A 19,494-nucleotide genomic window follows, 5' to 3' on the forward strand; every position below is an offset into this window, starting at 1 on the left:
CAAGATTACCAGGAACCTCCAGTGCAGGTGGGGTCTGGAGAAATTCCTAAGGTGCTGGCTTAAGAACACTTTCAAGAGGTGGCCTGGGGTTGACTGCTACCTCTTGTTGGGCAACAAGGTATTAAGGATTTTCCATCAACTCAGACAATGTTAACTAGTACTAATATTATACGTGTTATCTCTAACATGCAAAATTATTTTGGGTTTATTATTAAAATGCCTTTTGCTTAAAATATAGTTAAATATATAATTTTCTTTTTGTGGCATTCTTAAACAGTTTTGTTCATTTTAAATCCTTTTAGCTATAACATCCTTCTTTCATGAAAAATTAATACTGTTTCTCTTAAGAAATAAATCCTGACTCAGTATGGATACATTGATATACATCTGAAAAGCAGTGCTAGTCTCATAGCTTCTATTTAATATTTCAGATTAACAAAACATAAAAGAAGTCATTTTCATATTTTAGTTCAATTGATCATAAATTCCCAGAGAAAGGCAGTCCTCTTTCATATTCTGGATGGCGCTTTGAATCTATGAATATTCAGCCAACACTAAATCAATCTATAAAGGCTTGATAGAGGTCAGTTTTGCAACTCAGATGTGGTTGCATTCTCAGGCAGATGATAACCACAGGCAATTCTATCATAATCAATGGTGAAGTTGATACCTTGTATTCTAGTTCAGTGAACCTAAGAAGAGTATGTGTGTTCAAGCATGGAAGAAAAAAATGGTTTGTATTTATACAAAGGCTTTTATGGGAATTTCCTTGAGCTTGATGATCACTGTCTTGATGATTAATGCCCCAGGGTAGTAGAGAATTGGTCTTTATATTGTTCCAGTTTTGCATTTGAGAAATGGGAAACAAAAATAAAAGGAGTGCCTTTCCTTGTTTTGTTTATAAAACTTGTTTGGCAGCACTGACAAGCAGGACAACTTTAATCTCTTTACCTTGTTGGTCATAGCTGTTGAAAAAGAGCAAGCAAATCAGGGTAGTAAGAAATTAAAGGTGCAAAGTGTGCTGGTCCTGATGTTTTTCTCCACATATAGATTTGGTGATAATGAGATAATTGCATTTGGGAGTGATTACCTCTGCCCCGTGTAAAGTTAAACTCCAGAGTGTATGAGAAGGCTGCCTTTAAGGTTGCCATATCGCATGAGCCATTTAGCAGGAGCAAATAAAATTAGGCCCTGAATTAGTCTGATTAGTATTTACAGCACAGTTGTACCAGTGTCACGTTAGAGATGTTTGTAACTTGCCATTCAAGTTCTTTAATGTGGGCTTTGATAGTAAGATTAGGTGGTGGTGGGACCACATGGACATGAGATCCTACCTGGATAAAACCACACTTGTGCCAATCTTAGATGATCCTTCTGATGACAGCAGGGACCTTGATGACCCCAGCAGGGGGACGGGATGCTATGGGGTTCTAAGGAGAGCGCTGTGCAGTGTGGGGTTCTAGCCGATGAGTTGTAAGGCTGAAAGGTGAAGTTGTAACTAACCATCTAACAAAGTATAGTAAAAAGAAAAAAATTCCTCTTCTTAATTTAATATGCTATCAACTTGCCAAAAAGCTATTGCCTTAATCTCCATGTTTTGTTAAATGAGGTTTTGAAACATGCTGAGAGGTTGCTATGGTGGAAGTAGAATACTGGAAAAATTTCAATCCTGAAGGTTCTGGGAAAAATCGAGAGTGGAAGAGGTCTGGTTGTTGTGTCCAGTACATTGTGTTGGTAAAACAAGTTAATGACTCTTCACAGGAAAATCTGAGACATGGAGACAACTGTGTACCACAGGAGGAAGAGACATCTGAGGTGTGAATGTCTGTTGTTTAGACGCTGGTGACTTGTTAAATTGGGATATATATATAGTGGCTTATTATATAGAGCCTGTGCATCTTATAAATTATTGTTTTAACTTGTCAGCTAGTCTGATTCTTGTCTTATTTCCATACATTTGTATTTCATAAACCCCATTTCTTTGTTTCTTTTTTTAATCCCATTGCTCTGCATACATTCCTGCAGGCCACCTTGAGATTTTTATGAAACAAGGTGGGGAATGTATAAATAAAGTTGAAAGTAATGTATTCTCTTTTAGAGAATACATTATTCATCAAGGTATTAGGACTTTCCAAAGCAACTTTTATTGTGAGATCTCTAAGAAGCTTGAAATAGTCAACTTATTAGAAGTGCTATTTGTCTTGATAATCATATTTTTCTTTCTAACAAACCTTTACTTTGCTGTTTTCCTGTTGGCCTCTGATGTTGCAATAAATTGGAATTACAAGAACAGTTCTTAAAATAGAACACAATTCTTTTTCTATAATAAGATCAGCTTTCATTTAGATTCAGTACAATGAAAATATAATGAAAACCTCAACTTCAGAACATAGAATCTGGAGAAATTCACTGTCAGTACCAAAGCTATTCATCACCTTTTCAAGATATAACAGAATATTTCATTTCTCACTGAAATTATTTGTGGTGATTTAAAAATATTCTTCTGATAATGAAAGACATCATGAAGTTAACCTTGGTGAGATGATTTATTGCAATTCATAGTTATAAGAATATAATTTAATTAGTTATTCAGGATGTGAGAAGACATACACCACAATATTTAATCACTGAGTCCAGGAAAAATGCATTTCATGCATTTGAGTTACCGGTCATACTCACTGCAACAGAATAGAGAATATACCTTAGCTGGGACTTTTGTCAACCTTGGATTCACTTACAACAACAACAAAAATAGTAGATCATGTTATTTAGGAGAATGGCTTCTGTATAATGTCCACAGTGTCTTCCGAGCCTCACCCTCATGCTTATGCCTCAGTGGCACAAAAGGGGGATATGGATGAAGAATACAACCTAAGGAAGATGAAGGCTAATTCTGTGGACTCTCACATTGCAAATACTTATGAAAGACTATGGTAAATTTTCTGTCCTTTATTCTCTTCTATGTTAAATTGGAATCTTAAGGTAAATACCTTTTTGATGAGATTCTAAGATGCTGTATCAATCAGTACAAACCAGTTTCTGCAGTGTTAACATTCAACTCCGAAATTCTCAGTGGCTCACAATAACCATGTTTGGATCCTGCTCCCTCAACGTGTCCATTACAAGTTGGCACCATAATTACTCAGAAACCCAGGTGTGGTAGGTGCCGTCTTCACCCATGATTTCACAAGTGCTGAGGCAGGGAGAAAAAGAATATGGAGAGTCATGTGCTGGTTTTACAATCATTTCCACTATGGGCATACTGCTTTTGAGCAAGCCAAGGGTTACAAAATTCTACCCCATACCAGAAGAAGAAACCCAGCATATGTAGACAGCCTTAATGACAATCACAGGGGCCAATGATTGAAAGATGTACTGCCAGTCTAAGGATATCCGTGCATTACTAGTCTTAGGATATCAGCTTCCCCAGTGGCTCAGCAGTAAAGAATCTGCCTGCAATGCAGGAGATCCAGGTTCAGTCCCTGAATTGGGAAGATACCTTGGAGGAGGGCATGGCAACCCACTCCAGTATTCTTGCCTGGAGAATCCCATGGACAGAGGAGCGTGGCAGGCTACAGTCCACAGGGTCGCAGAGTCGGACACAATTGAAGTGACTGAGCATGCATGCATGCATGCTAAGGATATCATGTTTAGAGAGATGGAAGAAAAAAACATAGTACTGTCTACCATAAGGCTTAGAAAATAAGCATTAGGGCTACATATTAAAAACATTGTTTATACTCTTAAATACTTTACATTTTAAAGGGGAGGTAAGCATATAATTATGTAAGACTAGATAATGATATCTGGTTAGAGAGAAATATCTTAAATTATAAGGATAAAAGCCAAATAACATAACAAAGAAAAACAAGTACTTTAAACTTGAGTTTGCACATGTTCTCTCCTTCTTAGCAGCTGTATGATTTAACCTCTCTGTGTCTGTAGACAGGGAATAGTGTCTGTGCCATTGGGTTATTGTGAGGATTGATAAAATGCCAAATATAAAGTGCCTGCCCCATAGTAGGCACTTGATCAATGATAAATATTATTAGAACACTTTAACATATAAAGTATTTTGCTTCAACACAGCATACATGTAGACAGGCTCTTAATGAATGAGCTTAATCATGTATAATATTTTCTATTTTTAGGGAATATAAATCCAAGTCTATATCTGATGTCATTGTTTTCTTTTAAATGATAAATTCAATGATAATGTATTTTTAAAATGATTTTTAAATTGTCCCTCTACCACTATACAAAGGATATCCACATTCCTATTGTGCTTGTTGCTTTGCAGTGGCTATGTTATTTATTATTTAAATTTACTTGAAATATTTAGAAACCTTAAGCATTTGACTCACTTTATAAGATTTTGTCAACTTTCATAAGCAAAAGAGGCTTAAAATCAGACAATATGAAACAGGTGAACATATGAATGCATCACAAAAAGACTAAATTACTAAATTTTTGTGAAGTAAGACAGAATTCTGTATAATTTTGCCAGCTTGAATTGAAGATTTTCAGTAAAACAGAGACAGCAACTAACATGGATTAACTCATCTACTTTTCACAAGAAGAAGACAGGTGCTCCTCTGTTCCGCATTTTACAGACATGGACACTGAATTAAGTGGCTCGTCCATTGTTGAACAGAGAATAAGAGACTGAGCCAGGTTGAAACAATGCAGTGTGGTCCTTAAGCACAACCTCAGCATCATCGTTCTGCCGCTCATTCGTTCATTTGTTCATCCATTCACTTTTCTTCTTCTTCTCTCTCTCTCTCTAGTAAAATTATTTGCATTTCACAATTCCAGATATACTGCAAGGCTTCTTGATAAACTTATCGACAAGTTTAGGTCAAGTGATGGTAACAGAATGGACAGGAATTAGTAATCTCAACTGCCTTCCCATGTAAGTAGAACATAAAAAGGAGCAGGATGGACCAAATCTACTCCCTAAAGAGGTTGGAGGCCACCATCATGGACTTGAAATTGCTTTTTGTATCCATCAGTTGAAATGGTCACAGCATAGTAATTAGATTTAATGAAGAGAAGCTGCTGATAACTAAGACAGGCTGCCAGACCTTCTGTTGGTTATTTTTAGAGGAAATAGATTGTACAACCTGTTTGGCCCCAATTTTTATCCTTCTAAAATTGCTTTTTCTTGATGGGTTTTGCTGCTTTTTCTGAATTCCAGATCAAGAATGAACTCCTAAAGATAGCTTACTTGATAGCTTTAAACAAATGCCATCGTTAAAAAACTGAATGCTTGATGATTGTCCTAAGACCAATTATGTAAAGATATAAAGATAAAAATACAGCCATAGACATATTATATACATACACACACATAATTACATTTATGTATATATGTATTTGTTATGTCTTTTATGTTGTTATTTAATGGTATTTATGACTTAGGACTTCTCGTCATAGTTTTCCAATAAATACATAGTCTTTTCTTATTTTTAGAAAAAGTAACTAGAAATAAAGAATCCATCTGTACTACTGAGAGTGTTTTTTGAAGACTGAGCTTCCTACCAATGATTAAATGTCTGCAGAATTTGTCACTTCAAAAATGTGCCCAAACTTCAGTTAAAAAACCTTTAAAGTTATAAGAAACCAAATCTCTTGTCATTGTTAACAGAGGGCTGATTGGCTATTTTTTCCTGAGGTCACATATACTCAGAATGAAATCTAAAAAAGAGATAAATTTAAATGAAATTGTGTGATGCCTGTTATTTGTCTCTTTTTCAAGTTTACTGGCCTAACAAAATACTCAATTGACTGCATTAAGCTGAGCAAAATATGTCCTTTAAAAACTGATAATAGAGCCCTTGAACTCTTTATCTAATAGGAAAATCAAAGTGCGATTTTTGAAAATTAAAAATATATTTTAAACATGAACATTATGATTTTTATACAAAAAACAACAGTTTAAATGAAAATATAATGAAAGAAAAACCTCACCCCATAAAAATCACATAAAAGATGTTCTGATTTTAATTAATAAAATAATTGATTGTTTATGGTGTCAAATAATTGATAAGAAGTGAGAAAAAAACCCACCGACTCCTAAAGTTTCACTGCATCAATATTTGATGCTTTCCTTAATTAAAAAATTACAGCAAGATGTAATAATTTTTACGGGACTTAGGGTGTTTTTAAAAAGCATTTTATCTTTTAATGCATGGATTTTGGGGTATGTCATGGTATGTTTATGGTATGGTATATATTTATGTTATGTCATGTAATTCTCCTGTTTCTCATGTTTATGTTGTAGAAAAAAAAGCAAAATTTTCAAAATTTAATTTGAAATATAGTTGATCTACAATGTTGTGTTAGTTTCAGGTGAAGAGCAAAATGATCCTAATGCATACACATACACACAGGAAAAAATATATATATATAAAAGAATATACATATTCTTTTTTAGATTCTTTTTCATTATAGGTTATTACAAGATATTGAGTATAGTGCCCTCTACTATATAATAGGTCCTTTTTGGTCATCTATTTTATATGTGGTAGTGTGTATATTTTAATCCTAAACTCCTGATTTATCCCTCCCTCCATCTTCCCCTTTGGCAACCATGTTTGTTTTCTATATCTGTGAGTCTACTTCTGTTTTTTAAATAAAGTCATTTGTGTCATTTTTTCAAGATTCCACATGTAAGCAATATCATACTCTCTAGGTCCATTTATGTGGCTGCAAATAGCATTATTTCATTCTTTTTTATGGCTCAGTAATATTCCTGTATGAGCACACGCACACACATATACACACACCACACTTTCTTTATCCATTCATCTGTTGATGGACACTCCCATGTCCATCTTGGAAGGTTGCTTCCATGTCTTGGCTATTGTAAGTTAAAAAGCAGCTAAATTTTAATGTCATGTTGTCACATAGTCACCAAAAGATTGGAGAGTTACTACAGTCTGTAATCAGGAATGGAGGAAACAGAATCTATTTTGGGTAAAACTTCCCATAAATTTTCTTATTTATCTTATAGTTTCCCATACATTTTTCATATTTAATTTGTCATCAAATGTCCACAGAAATATTCTAAATTTTTTTCTACTGTAAGTTTTCAGTGGAGTAGTTTATTACTCCATTATAGAAGATTTTGAAAACAGAGGAGAGAAAATTTTAATTAGCAAAAAAATTTCATTTCTTTCCTTTCTGTGAATGCTACCATCCTCACACCAGTTCACTGCCTTTCAAGACTCCCCTTTGGGAGTATTCTATAGTTAAAGATCCAGAACCAGACAAATTGGCAAAGTGTCCCTAAAGGAAATCATGTAATATGTGTGCATTTTTTTCCTCTGTATTTTTATTGACATTGTTTCCAGTTACTCACTGTATAAAAGGCTGATTGTCTCTGAAACTCAGAAATGGGTCAAAAGCCATCCTTCACCACCCACCCCCACCCACCCCCCATCTCCAAGCTTTGTGTACTGCTGCCTGCAGCATTCTCACTCAGTGAAGTCATTCTTCCTTCTCCTCAAATAATTACTGAGGATTAGCTATTGTGAGTGACTGATGCACGTAACATTCATCTTTTACTATTTCATCCAGTGGTCTCATGCTTCCAGTATTTTTGATTGCACTCTGAGATCAGATGATGTATTCAACAAAAACCTAAAAAGAAACTTGGGATGATTTTGGACTAATTTTATTGAAAACTTAATATCAACTTCTTTGTGTGTGTGTGTGTGTGTGTGTGTGTGTGTGTGTGTGTAATAAAGTTTTATTAAAGTATAAAGGAGATAGAGAAAGCTTCTGACATAGGCATCAGAAGGGGGCAAAAAGAGTACCCACTTGCTAGTGTTAACAATGAAGTTATATAATTTGAAGAATGTCTGGAGGTTGTAAAGACCTCATCAGACCTACTCCCATAATTTACATTTTAAGATAACACTGTCCTCAGGCAAGATACATCCTTGTAAAGACCAGGTCTACTCCCATAATTAACATTTTAAGATAACAGAAGGTTGAATCCAAAGACTGTCCTTAGGCAGGATACATTATTGTTATATAATCCTAAGGAATCTGGAGAAAGAAAAAAGTTTGTCCTTTCTTCCTCCTTGAGAATTCCAGACCCCTCTCTCCTTGGGGACCCCTAGACTCCCTATCAACCTGCCTAGGAACTGACTCTCTCCTTCCCCCCTTTTCTTTTAGGAGAATTATGTTGCCTAGGGAAAAGGGGCGTCGTTCTTGTTCCATAACTACTTCCGAGCTGACAAGGGGCGTTGTCCCTAAATTGGTGAGGCAACATATTCTCCTAATCCTCATATTGAGGATATCTGATCCAGGGGCCCCAAATAGTAGTTGGAGGAAGCTACAGCAGTAGCAGGAGTTTGAGCACCATTTGTAACTTAAAAGCTTTCATGCGGCTAGAAACAAATCCAGTTATACAATTACAGATGCAGGGAGCAGACAGCAAAAACAAAACAATCAGAATCAAAATTAAAAGTCACATTATGTCCATAGTTAAAGTACAAAGTGTTGCACCAGTCCATTTTAGGATTGGTAGATGTCATCAGATGAAGAAGAGGCATCGCATGTGATTGTTGTCGAAGGTATTCACAGACTTGGAGAAAGTCTTTTCCTTGAAGTGGGGATGTCCACCACGGGAAGCCTTCCACTGACAAAGAGGGGAGTGCTCTGCAGACCCAGCAGTTAGACCGATTGTGGAATGCAGCATAGGAGTGAGCCCAGGACAGGAATACATTGTCTTGAGGATCCATCGGCAGACTCAGGATATTTGGAGTCAGCAGAAGTAAGCTCACATAGATTATCAGGTCCATCTAAAAGGTACAAAGTCAGAGCATAGAAAGTAAAGACATAAAATGAAGTCACTTAATTTTGGTCAGGGTGCCACCTCTTAACTCGAGTATGATGTACCCACGAATCAATTCCTGGCACTTTGACAGCTGTGGGAGAAGAAAGAATAACCTGGTAAGGACCTTCCCAGAGAGGCTCAAGGGATGAGCCCCCATATCCCAATGTTTTTATGAGGACCTCGGTTCCTGGCTCAAATAGAGGCTTGCTTGTCTCGGAGGCTGGGTCAGGAGTCGCCTCCCGAGTTAAATGTCACTTTGGTGTAATAGTACACCAAAGTGACATGATTAAATCATGTAAAGAAAATGTCTGCCAAGGCTGGAGGAAGCACACTCAATAGCTTCTTTACAGGTTTTGATCATTTTAATTTAATGGCTCCTGTAGAATTGGGTGGAGAAGGCAATGGCAACCCACTCCAGTACTCTTGTCTGGAAAACCCCATGGACGGAGGAGCCTGGTAGGCTGCAGTCCATGGGGTCGCGAAGAGTCAGACACGACTGAGCGACTTCACTTTCACTTTTCACTTTCATGCATTGGAGAAGGAAATGGAAACCCACTCCAGTGTTCTTGCCTGGAGAATCCCAGGGAGGGGGGAGCCTGGTGGGCTGCCGTCTATGGGGTCACACAGAGTCGGACACGACTGAAGAGACTTAGCAGCAGCAGCAGTAGAATTGGGAGATTACTTTTGCATCATAGCCTGACATAGATAGTAGTCGATACATTCAAAACCACAGCACATCTTGCTGAAGCCATCACACCTAGAGCTGTCTAGGGTCCCCATATACTGGGGCAACTGGCAGTCAAACAGCCCTCATCCATTGTTCAGGTGACCGGAGGGCAAGTCAAAGACAAATGTAAGTGGCCCGAGCTGGGCTTTGGCTGACCCAGTGAGCGCATAGTGAATGCTTCTGTTAGCAAGACTCAGGTCTCCTTGAATTTTGTCAGACCCCTAGAGTGCCTAGAAATTTCAGACCCAGTTTTCTATGAAAAAATGATAAAGCCAGATTCTGAGCTTGTTTTCTGAATTTTGTAACGGCTCTAAGGAATTTACCACTTTCTACATTATCCCACATACATATTGCTTATCTGTTGTCATGTCTTTTCTGTCTTCCTGGTTGCTGGGATGCTCTCTTCATGTATTTTCCATCCACCCCCCTCCCCACCCTGTCAGTGTCTAGTACTTATTGGCTACTTGATCTAGATGTGCTGAATTGAATAACGCAAAGCACGGGAAACCGAATGAAATGTTCCACCGCTGATTGGTGTATTAGGGAACAATTACACAGCTAATTTAATTTGGGGTGGAAGTGAGAGGAAGGTCACCATATTACCTGAACTAGTTGGATTTACCATGGGGAAGAATCCTAAATTATTGCATGATCCTTCACTAGAGACTGATAATGGGATACAAAGAGATCAAAGCTGTGCATCTAGCTTCTAGGTTAGTGCTGTATCCACTAAATGTATCACATAGAGATTCCTGGGTAAGCAGAGCAGAAAAAAAAAATCTTGCTTTCAGATATTTCAGTACAGGATAGTAAAGTAAGCATGAATTTATATTCCAATAATCTGTAGTCTGTCTTCTACAAAAATTAAGAGATACTCAAAGACAGATCTGGATTAATTTTAAACGTGACTTTATAGGGTTTTTTGGGCCATTGATGTTTAGTGATTGTCAGATTTATACTGCATTGTGTTTCTTCAGTCAGGCCCTGCTCACAACAAAGAGGCATTCTGAATAGGAAATAGAAAATTTTAAAAATAAAAGTATTGCTATTGAGCAAATAAAAGATTGAACTGATTCCTTATTGGAAGATTTACATAAAACTGGTTGACATTTTTTAGCTAATTAAATTTGGTGGAATTTTATTGTTATAATTCAGAATAGTAAATATTAGATAGTGATTTATCATCGTAGAATATCTTTGATTTGTCAAATCATGTTATTAATTTGACCTATTCATTTTTGCCTGATTTTGAAAGTAGATGAAACATCACTAATGTAACTGAAGGATTTTTTTCCTCTTGTATGTAATTTTATAGCTTTGTTAGAAGATTTTGTTTGTTTTCAAAAATAAGACATTTAAACCTACATGTATTTATTTTTCTTTATGTCCTGTGGAGTAGTGGTTGCCAAAGTGCGATCCTTAAATTATCTGAATTAGATTTAGCTGGTGTGCTTGTTAAACATGAAGACTTACTGAATAAGAAACCTGGGGGGGATGGGGTGGAGCCCTAGAAAGTGAACTTTTAACAAACACCCTGGAGAGTCTTATCCAGAGTGTTACAGACTTTGAAAGTAATATTTTTATAACATTGGGATTTGGCTTATTTATAATATTTAAATCATTTAATGACTAGGCAACTCAGTTGAAATATAGATTCACAGCATCTTCAAAAAGAAAATCTCCATTATTTGATGTCAACAGAACATCTAAAGGACAAAGACAAAATTCCCTCTTTTATCACTGCTTGAACTGTAAGTGGCAGGGAACCGCAGGTGGCTTCTGGCACCCGAAGGCAAGCTCCAGTGGTAGTCAGTAAGAAGCCAGTGTCCTCAGCCACACATCACAAGAAAATGAATTCTGCCCACAACCTAAGCGAGCTTGGAAATAGTTTCTCCCTAGTTTAGGCTCCAAATGAGAGTGCAGCTCAGCCGATACAGTTAAGTCCCCTACATGTGTGTGCATGCTCAGTCGCTTCAGTCGTGTCTGACTCTTTGCGACCCTACAGACTGTAGCCCGCCAGGCTCATCAGTCCATGAGATTCTCCAGGCAAGAATACTGGCGTGGGCTGCCATTACCTCCTTCAGGGGATCTTCCCGATCCAGGGATTGAACCCAGGTCTCCTGCATTGAAGGCAGATTCTTTACAGCCGAGGCACTGGGGAAGCCCAAGTCCCCTAACATATGAACTTTTAAGTTGTGAGCTTTCAAAGATGAGAATATGCCTTCACTTGTCCATTCATGAATGGCTGCTTCAGCTTTTGTGTACCATTCTATGTTCAGGCCCTGTGCCTCACTTACTAACAGCGCCTCCTCAAATAAAGAAAATCCCATTGATGTTTTTCCTGTGTCATGAATTGCTTTGGTTCTTTAGCAGTACCAGCTACCTCATTGACGCATCTGGGCTTGCTTCCAGACATCCTGGGCTTGAACTAATGATACTGTACTGCTGCTGCTACTGCTAAGTCGCTTCAGTTGTGTCCAACTCTGTGCGACCCCATAGACGGCAGCCTTCCAGGCTGCTCCATCCATGGGATTTTCCAGGCAAGAGTACTGGAGTGGGGTGCCATTGCCTTCTCCGAAGATACTGTGCTACTGTGCCCTATAAACAGCAAAGTACACAAAAGCACAGCGACTTGAGGTGGATGCATGCATGTGACGATATATGCCAGACACGTGAACTAACTTACATGACTGGACATGTGAACGAATGTATGCAGCTTTGTAAGTTTGAATCTTGAAGGTTCATATGTAGGGGACTTACTCTAGTTAAGAGGATTCAAGGATGTTATAAAATAGTTTCCCTTTGATAAGGTTTTTAGTCATGATTTCAAGTACATGTACATAAAGTACTTGTATTTACTTGTGGTCACTTATCATATATACTTGAGCCCATTTAATACTTGTGGATATTAATTAGCCATCTCACTTGCATCATATGCAACTCTTCCTTTGATCCCACTTGTGTTTTTGATAATTTCCCCATCGTGTCAAAGTAACCTTAAAATTGCCTTGTCAGATCAGATCAGATCAGATCAGTCGCTCAGTCGTGACCGACTCTTAGCGTGTGAGATGAGTGCAATTGTGTGGTAGTTTGAGCATTCTTTGGCATTGCCTTTCTTTGGGATTGGAATGAAAACTGACCTTTTCCAGTCCTGTGGCCACTGCTGACTTTTCCAAATTTGCTGGCATATTGAGTGCAGCACTTTCACAGCATCATCTTTCAGGATTTGGAATAGCTCAACTGCAATTCCATCACCTCCACTAGCTTTGTTCGTAGTGATGCTTTCTAAGGCCCACTTGACTTCACATTCCAGGATGTCTGGCTCTAGGTCAGTGATCACACCATCGTGATTATCTGGGTTGTGAAGATCTTTTTTGTACAGTTCTTCTGTGTATTCTTGCCATCTCTTCTTAATATCTTCTGCTTCTGTTAGGTCCATACCATTTCTGTCCTTTATCGAGCCAATCTTTGCATGAAATATTCCTTTGGTATCTCTTATTTTCTTGAAGAGATCCCTAGTCTTTCCCATTCTGTTGTTTTCCTCTATTTCTTTGCATTGATCACTGAGGAAGGCTTTCTTATCTCTTCTTGCTAGTCTTTGGAACTCTGCATTCAGATGTTTATATCTTTCCTTTTCTCCTTTGCTTTTCGCTTCTCTTCTTTTCACAGCTATTTGTAAGGCCTCCCCAGACAGCCATTTTGCTTTTTTGCATTTCTTTTCCATGGGGATAGTCTTGATCCCTGTCTCCTGTACAATGTCATGAACCTCATTCCATAGTTCATCAGGCACTCTATCTATCAGATCTAGGCCCTTAAATCTATTTCTCACTTCCACTGTATAATCATAAGGGATTTGATTTAGGTCATACCTGAATGGTCTAGTGGTTTTCCCTACTTTCTTCAATTTAAGTCTGCTGCGACCGGCGCACTAAGCATGGCTGAGAGGAGCCACCCCACTTCCTAGGTCAGGGGCAGCTGCCGAGAGTACCAGACTGCGACAGGGCAAGACAGGCGGAGAGGAGCTACCCCGCGTTGGAGGTCCGGAGTTGGGGTGGGGGGGCGGCCGAGAGGAAATACCCAGCTTCCGAGGTCAGGGGCGGCGACGAGAGGAGTTACTCCACGTCTGAGGTCAGGGGCAGCAGCCGAGAGTACCAGACTGTGATGGGGCAGGAATGGCGGAAAGGAGCTACCCCGTGTCCGAGGTCAGGGGGATGGCCAAGAGGAGATACCCATTGTCTGAGGTCAGGGGCGGCGACGAGAGGAGTTACCCTGCGTCCGAGGTCAGGGGCGGTGGCGGGAGGAGCAACCCCACGTCCAAGGAGCCGTGGCTGCTTGGGCGCAGGAGGGCCTAGAGGAGCTATCCCACGTTGAAGGTCAGGAAGGGCAGTGGTGAGGAGATACCCCTTGTCCAAGGTAAGGAGCAATGGCTGCGCTTTGCTGGAGCAGCCGTGAAGAGATAACCCACGCCCAAGGTAAGAGAAACCCAAGTAAGAGGGTAGGTGTTGCAAGAGGGCATCAGAGGCCAAACACACTGAAACCATACTCACAGAAAACTAGTCAGTCTAATCACACTAGGACCACAGCCTTGTCTAACTCAATGAAACTAAGCCATGCCCGTGGGGCAACCCAAGATGGGCGGGTCATGGTGGAGAGATCTGACTGAATGTGGTCCACTGGAGAAGGGAATGTCAAACCACTTCAGTATTCTTGCCTTGAGAACCCCATGAACAGTATGAAAAGGGAAAATGATAGGATACTGAAAGAGAAACTCCCCAGGTCAGTAGGTACCCAATATGCTACTGGAGATCAGTGGAGAAATAACCCCAGAAAGAATGAAGGGATGGAGCCAAAGCAAAAAGAATACCCAGCTGTGGATGTGACTGGTGATAGAAGCAAGGTCCGATGCTGTAAAGAGCAATATTGCATAGGAACCTGGAATGTCAGGTCCATGAATCAAGGCAAATTGGAAGTGGTCAAACAGGAGATGGCAAGAGTGAATGTCGACATTCTAGGAATCAGTGAACTAAAATGGACTGGAATGGGTGAATTTAACTCAGATGACCATTACATCTACTACTGCGGGCAGGAATCCCTCAGAAGAAATGGAGTAGTCATCATGGTCAACAAAAGAGTCCAAAATGCAGTACTTGGATGCAATCTCAAAAATGACAGAATGATCTCTGTTTGTTTCCAAGGCAAACCTTTCAATATCACAGTAATCCAAGTCTATGCCCCAACCAGTAACGCTGAAGAAGCTGAGGTTGAACAGTTCTATGAAGACCTACAAGACCTTTTAGAACTAACACCCAATAAAGATGTCCTTTTCGTTATAGGGGACTGGAATGCAAAAGTAGGAAGTCAAGAAACACCTGGAGTAACAGGCAAATTTGGCCTTGGAATATGGAATGAAGCAGGGCAAAGACTAATAGAGTTTTGCCAAGAAAATGCACTGGTCATAACAAACACCCTCTTCCAACAACACAAGAGAAGACTCTACACATAGACATCACCAGATGGTCAACACTGAAATCAGATTGATTATATTCTTTGCAGCCAAAGATGGAGAAGCTCTATGCAGTCAGCAAAAACAAGACCAGGAGCTAACTGTGGCTCAGACCATGAATTCCTTATTGCCAAATTGCCTTGTAAGACATGTCAGACCTAGTCTTGACAACATCCTCAGATTCCATCTTAAGAATGGCCAAGGACATTATGAAAGTTTTTGTGGCTGTTCACCTGAAGACCAGTATATCCTTGGAAGAAAGAGAGGAGAAGAAGAAAAGGGAAAAGAAAGAAGAGGAAGAGGAGGAGAGAAGGGGAAGGGATCAGTCAATCAGTCAGTTCAGTTGCTCAGTTGTGTCTGACTCTTTGTGACCCCATGGACTGCAGTACACCAGGCTTCCCTGTCCGTCACCAACTCTGGGAGCTTGCTCAAACTCGCATCCATGGACTCGGATAGGGGTCGTGGAAGAAGAAGAAAGGGAGAGAGACAGGAATGAGATGTCTTATTTAAGACCTTTTTTTGTCAGCCTCCTTCCCCTTGGAATGTATTTAGGATCAGGTCCAAAGACATAAGATGTTTTCTATTAACATTCCCTTTCTACTAATACCACCTGTGTTAGTAAGACTCATTTTCTCCAAGTTCCAGCTTGCCACTCAACTTCGACAGTTTTATGAGACACATATGAAAATAAAGCAAAAGATTGTCATAGCAATGATTAGCCAGTCTCATTGTTGGCTTCTCTAGCTAATATCTAGCTATTAAACTATTCTTTGCAGCAGAAATAATTATACTTATTTACTAGTTCTGAATGATGGAGAAAGTACAGTGTACCCAATGTAAAACACTTCTATGTCTGAAAAAACAGAGATTTCCCATATTTAGCTGCTTACTCAAAATGAGATCATTTATGCAAGAATGTTCATTTAATTAAGAACAACTTAATTGATGCATTATAAATTATGCAGTGAAAGCTAAGGAAATCTAAAATAGGATTAAAAAAAAAAAAAAACAAGACTTCTCTCTTCAGAGAGAGGTAAGGACAAATTTCAGAGAAAAGGCAGCCTACACTAAATCTTATCAAATGAGTTTTACTTCCAACTGGCATTTATGTTTCTTCTGTGGCAGAGTAGGTATGGGAACATAAATCTTGCATCAGGGAGCTGAAATCTACTTTAATCAATGGCAATCAGCCCTATACTCTTGGATAGGAGTTAAATACAGCAACTAGTCAAGTCTCATGAGAAAAGGGTGTCCATGCACATGCCTACCTACACACATGTATACACATATTTTAAAAATTGAATAGTATCAAAAATTAAAAACAATCCTTATGTACTTATTTAATTTTTTGACTGTGCTGGCTCTTCACTGCTGCACGGGCTTTTCTCTGGTTTTGGAGAGTGGGGGTTACCTTCTAGTTGTAGTGCAGAGGCTTCTCACAGAGGCGGGTTCTCTTGATTCCGAGCACAGGCTGTAGGGTGCTTGGTCTTCAGTGGTTACATCACCTGGGCTCAGTAGATGTGGCTCCTGGGCTACAGAGCCCAGGTTCAATAGACGTGGTGCACGGACTTCATTGCTCCACAGCAGTGAATGTGGGATTTTCCTGGATCAGAGATCAACCCGTGTCTCCTGCATTGGCAAGTGGATTCTTTACCACTGAGCCACAAGGGAAGCCCTCCAATTTTTATAATTGCATCCTATTGTACCATATTCCCACTTCACCACCGACACTCAGTCCTGCTTCCCAAGTAATTTCTTTTAAACTGCTAGAACTGTTTCTTCTGATACTTACTTCAATTTCTCTAAATAAATTGCCTTTCCCCTTTGCTATTTTCTTTTAAGAAAATTTTAAACATCTACTAACTTCTTGTTATGGTAGACAAAGATTTAGATTTTTATACACTAACTCATCTTCCGTCTCCCAAGCTGCTCAATATAGTCATATTACTTTCTGTTTTAAAAAACTGATTATTCCTGCTTACACTATGGCTGTTGGTCACAATAGCAATATTTGTAAATACTGCCCACCAGTAGTGTACTATGATAACATTTCCTGTCTGTATAATCTCTTGCTTTCCTGGAGTTTCTAGTTACTCTTCTTTATTTCTTGTCCTATTATGGTATCTTTACCTTTTTTTTTCACGAAAGTTTCATCATGTCAGACATGCTATTAAGAGTATTTTTTTTTCCTTTTCCGTATCCCACCATCTTTCAGCCTTAATCAGGGTTGCTTCTCTCTGGTTTTTGCTGCATTGGTCAAGTCTTCATGTTTAACGCAAAGTCTTAGGCTCTGTTTTTGATAAGATTCTCATAAGATTCTCAGGAGGGTTTTTGCTAATATCTGTGAACCACTGACCTAAGGTGAGGAGAGCGCATTGATAGACAGTGGCTCAGAGAAGATGGAGATATGAAATAGAAGCACTTAATTGCACCTTGAATTTTATTCTCTATGTGTGTGTGTGTGTGCTCAGTCACTCAGTCCTATCTGACTCTTTGCTAACCCATGGACTGTAGTCTGCCAGGCTTCTTAGTCCATGGGGTGTCCCAGGCAAGACTACTGGAGTGGGTTGCCATTTTCTATTCTAGGGATCAAATCTGCAGCTCCTGCAGTGCAGGAGGATTCTTTACCACTGAGCCACCTGGGAAGCCCTTATTCTCTGTGGAGAAGACTAAAATGTACCCTAGAGTTTAAGAATTCTGCCTTTGTAGTCAGACAGCTTAGATTTTACTAGCTGAATGACCTTTGAAAGTGGTTGAAACTCACCAAAGTTCAGTTGCCTATCTTTAAATTGAGTGTACTTGTAACAACCACCTCATAGGGTGATAATGATGATTAAAATAAGATAATGCTTGCAAAGAGTTGAGTGTTATGCTTGGTGCATGCTGCTGCTGCTGTTGCTAAGTCACTTCAGTCGTGTCTGACTCTGTGCGACCCCATAGATGACAGCCTACCAGGCTCCCCCATATCTGGGATTCTCCAGGCAAGAACACTGGAGTGGGTTGCCATTTCCTTCTCCAACGCATGAAAGTAAAAAGTGAAAGTGAAGTCGCTCAGTCGTGTCCGACTCTTTGCGACCCCATGGACTGCAGCCTACCAGCCTCCTTCCTCATAGTCAGCACGTAATGATTATTTACTGTTATTATTTATTGTTAAAGTATCTATTCACTTTACCATGAAATTGCAAGGAACAAAGAATAAATAAAATGCTTTTCATAAATTTAGATATGAGTAAATCAGTTATAAAATTCAATATATTTAGCTATTTAACCTAAAATTAAAATAGGTTTATGCATGAAACTAAATTTATATCATATATGTGGACAGACATATGTTAGTATTATTTTCAGTGTCAATATTAAAAAGGAATTTCCTGCCTTATTATTTAAATAATGAATAATGTATATTTTTACTTGCAGCCTTATGTTGTATTTTAAGAACACCATTTACAACGTAATGATTCATTTCACATAAGACAAACTAGCCTTTTGTTGTTAAATTGGTCCATACATTTAAAATTGATTTATAATGTAAATGACACAAAAGTCACTTATCATATTAAAATTTAAGGAAAGAAATATGGCCCACCATTTTATTGTTCTGATGTCAGCAAGTTCAGGAAAGAGCTGCTTGTCAAAATTGAAAAATGTTTCCTGCTGATCATGTAAATCCACATCCTTTAGCTTTTCCTCATAGACTATCTTATTTTTTTTTCACTTATTGTAGCATGTTTTTATAATTATGCCTTACAGTAAAGAAGGAGCATTATGCCTTATGTTGGGAAACTTGGGTCTAGTCCTGTTTCTATTGCAGCCTCTAAGTATATTCTTTCTATTCCCTGATGTGTGTACAGCCTTAAGGCAAATGCAAGGCAGTCACGCTTCTTTCAAATTCACTACAATCGTCTTAAGCTTGCACAGATACTGTTCCTACCTGTGGGAAAGAAATAGGGTCATTCAGGTTGTGTAATTCAATAGAGTTGTGTTTGCAGGATGGAGAGTTGACTGAATTAGGCTGACTGTTGGAGCAGCTCTGTAAAAACCTCTGTACCGAGCCATGCCCTCCTCAAAAGTGCATCATCAGCTTGACTTACCTGATACCATTTGTCACCCAGCAATCTCTTTTTCTCAGTTCATATCTTCTTCATAATTGAAACCAAGTTTGATGTTCTGGTGGTTCAACAGTACAGAGGAGTGATTTGTTAGTTATCCAGTTACTTTGAGATTTAAGCAGCAGATACATGGGGTGGGGCAGAGGGTCTACCTAAGTGCCAAAGCTTTCCTTTCCTATACAGTGTTCTTGTGGCCCATTGTCTCTGTATGCCTTCTGAATGAATGATGAGGAGGCATGTTCGGTTTTACAACATGGTACTTGTTTAGTGAGAATATTGAATCTGTAAGAGTTTGGTTGAATTAGTT

General features: G+C 38.9%; 1 protein-coding gene and 1 long non-coding RNA gene across 2 annotated transcripts in view; one reads left to right on the forward strand and one right to left on the reverse strand.

Moving 5' to 3' along the window:
- Nucleotides 1-19,494, forward strand: part of SLC35F1 (solute carrier family 35 member F1) — a 419,337-nt gene that overhangs the window by 150,083 nt on the left and 249,760 nt on the right. The window lies entirely within an intron of this gene.
- On the reverse strand, nucleotides 8,852-9,090 carry LOC123464620. The gene is made up of 2 exons (XR_006639650.1): nucleotides 9,028-9,090; nucleotides 8,852-8,939 (listed from the first exon to the last, which is right to left on the reverse strand). It is a non-coding gene; the product is annotated as an uncharacterized LOC123464620 (long non-coding RNA).

The sequence above is a fragment of the Bubalus bubalis genome, chromosome 10, assembly GCF_019923935.1.
Source record: "Bubalus bubalis isolate 160015118507 breed Murrah chromosome 10, NDDB_SH_1, whole genome shotgun sequence".
Lineage (NCBI taxonomy): Eukaryota > Metazoa > Chordata > Mammalia > Artiodactyla > Bovidae > Bubalus > Bubalus bubalis.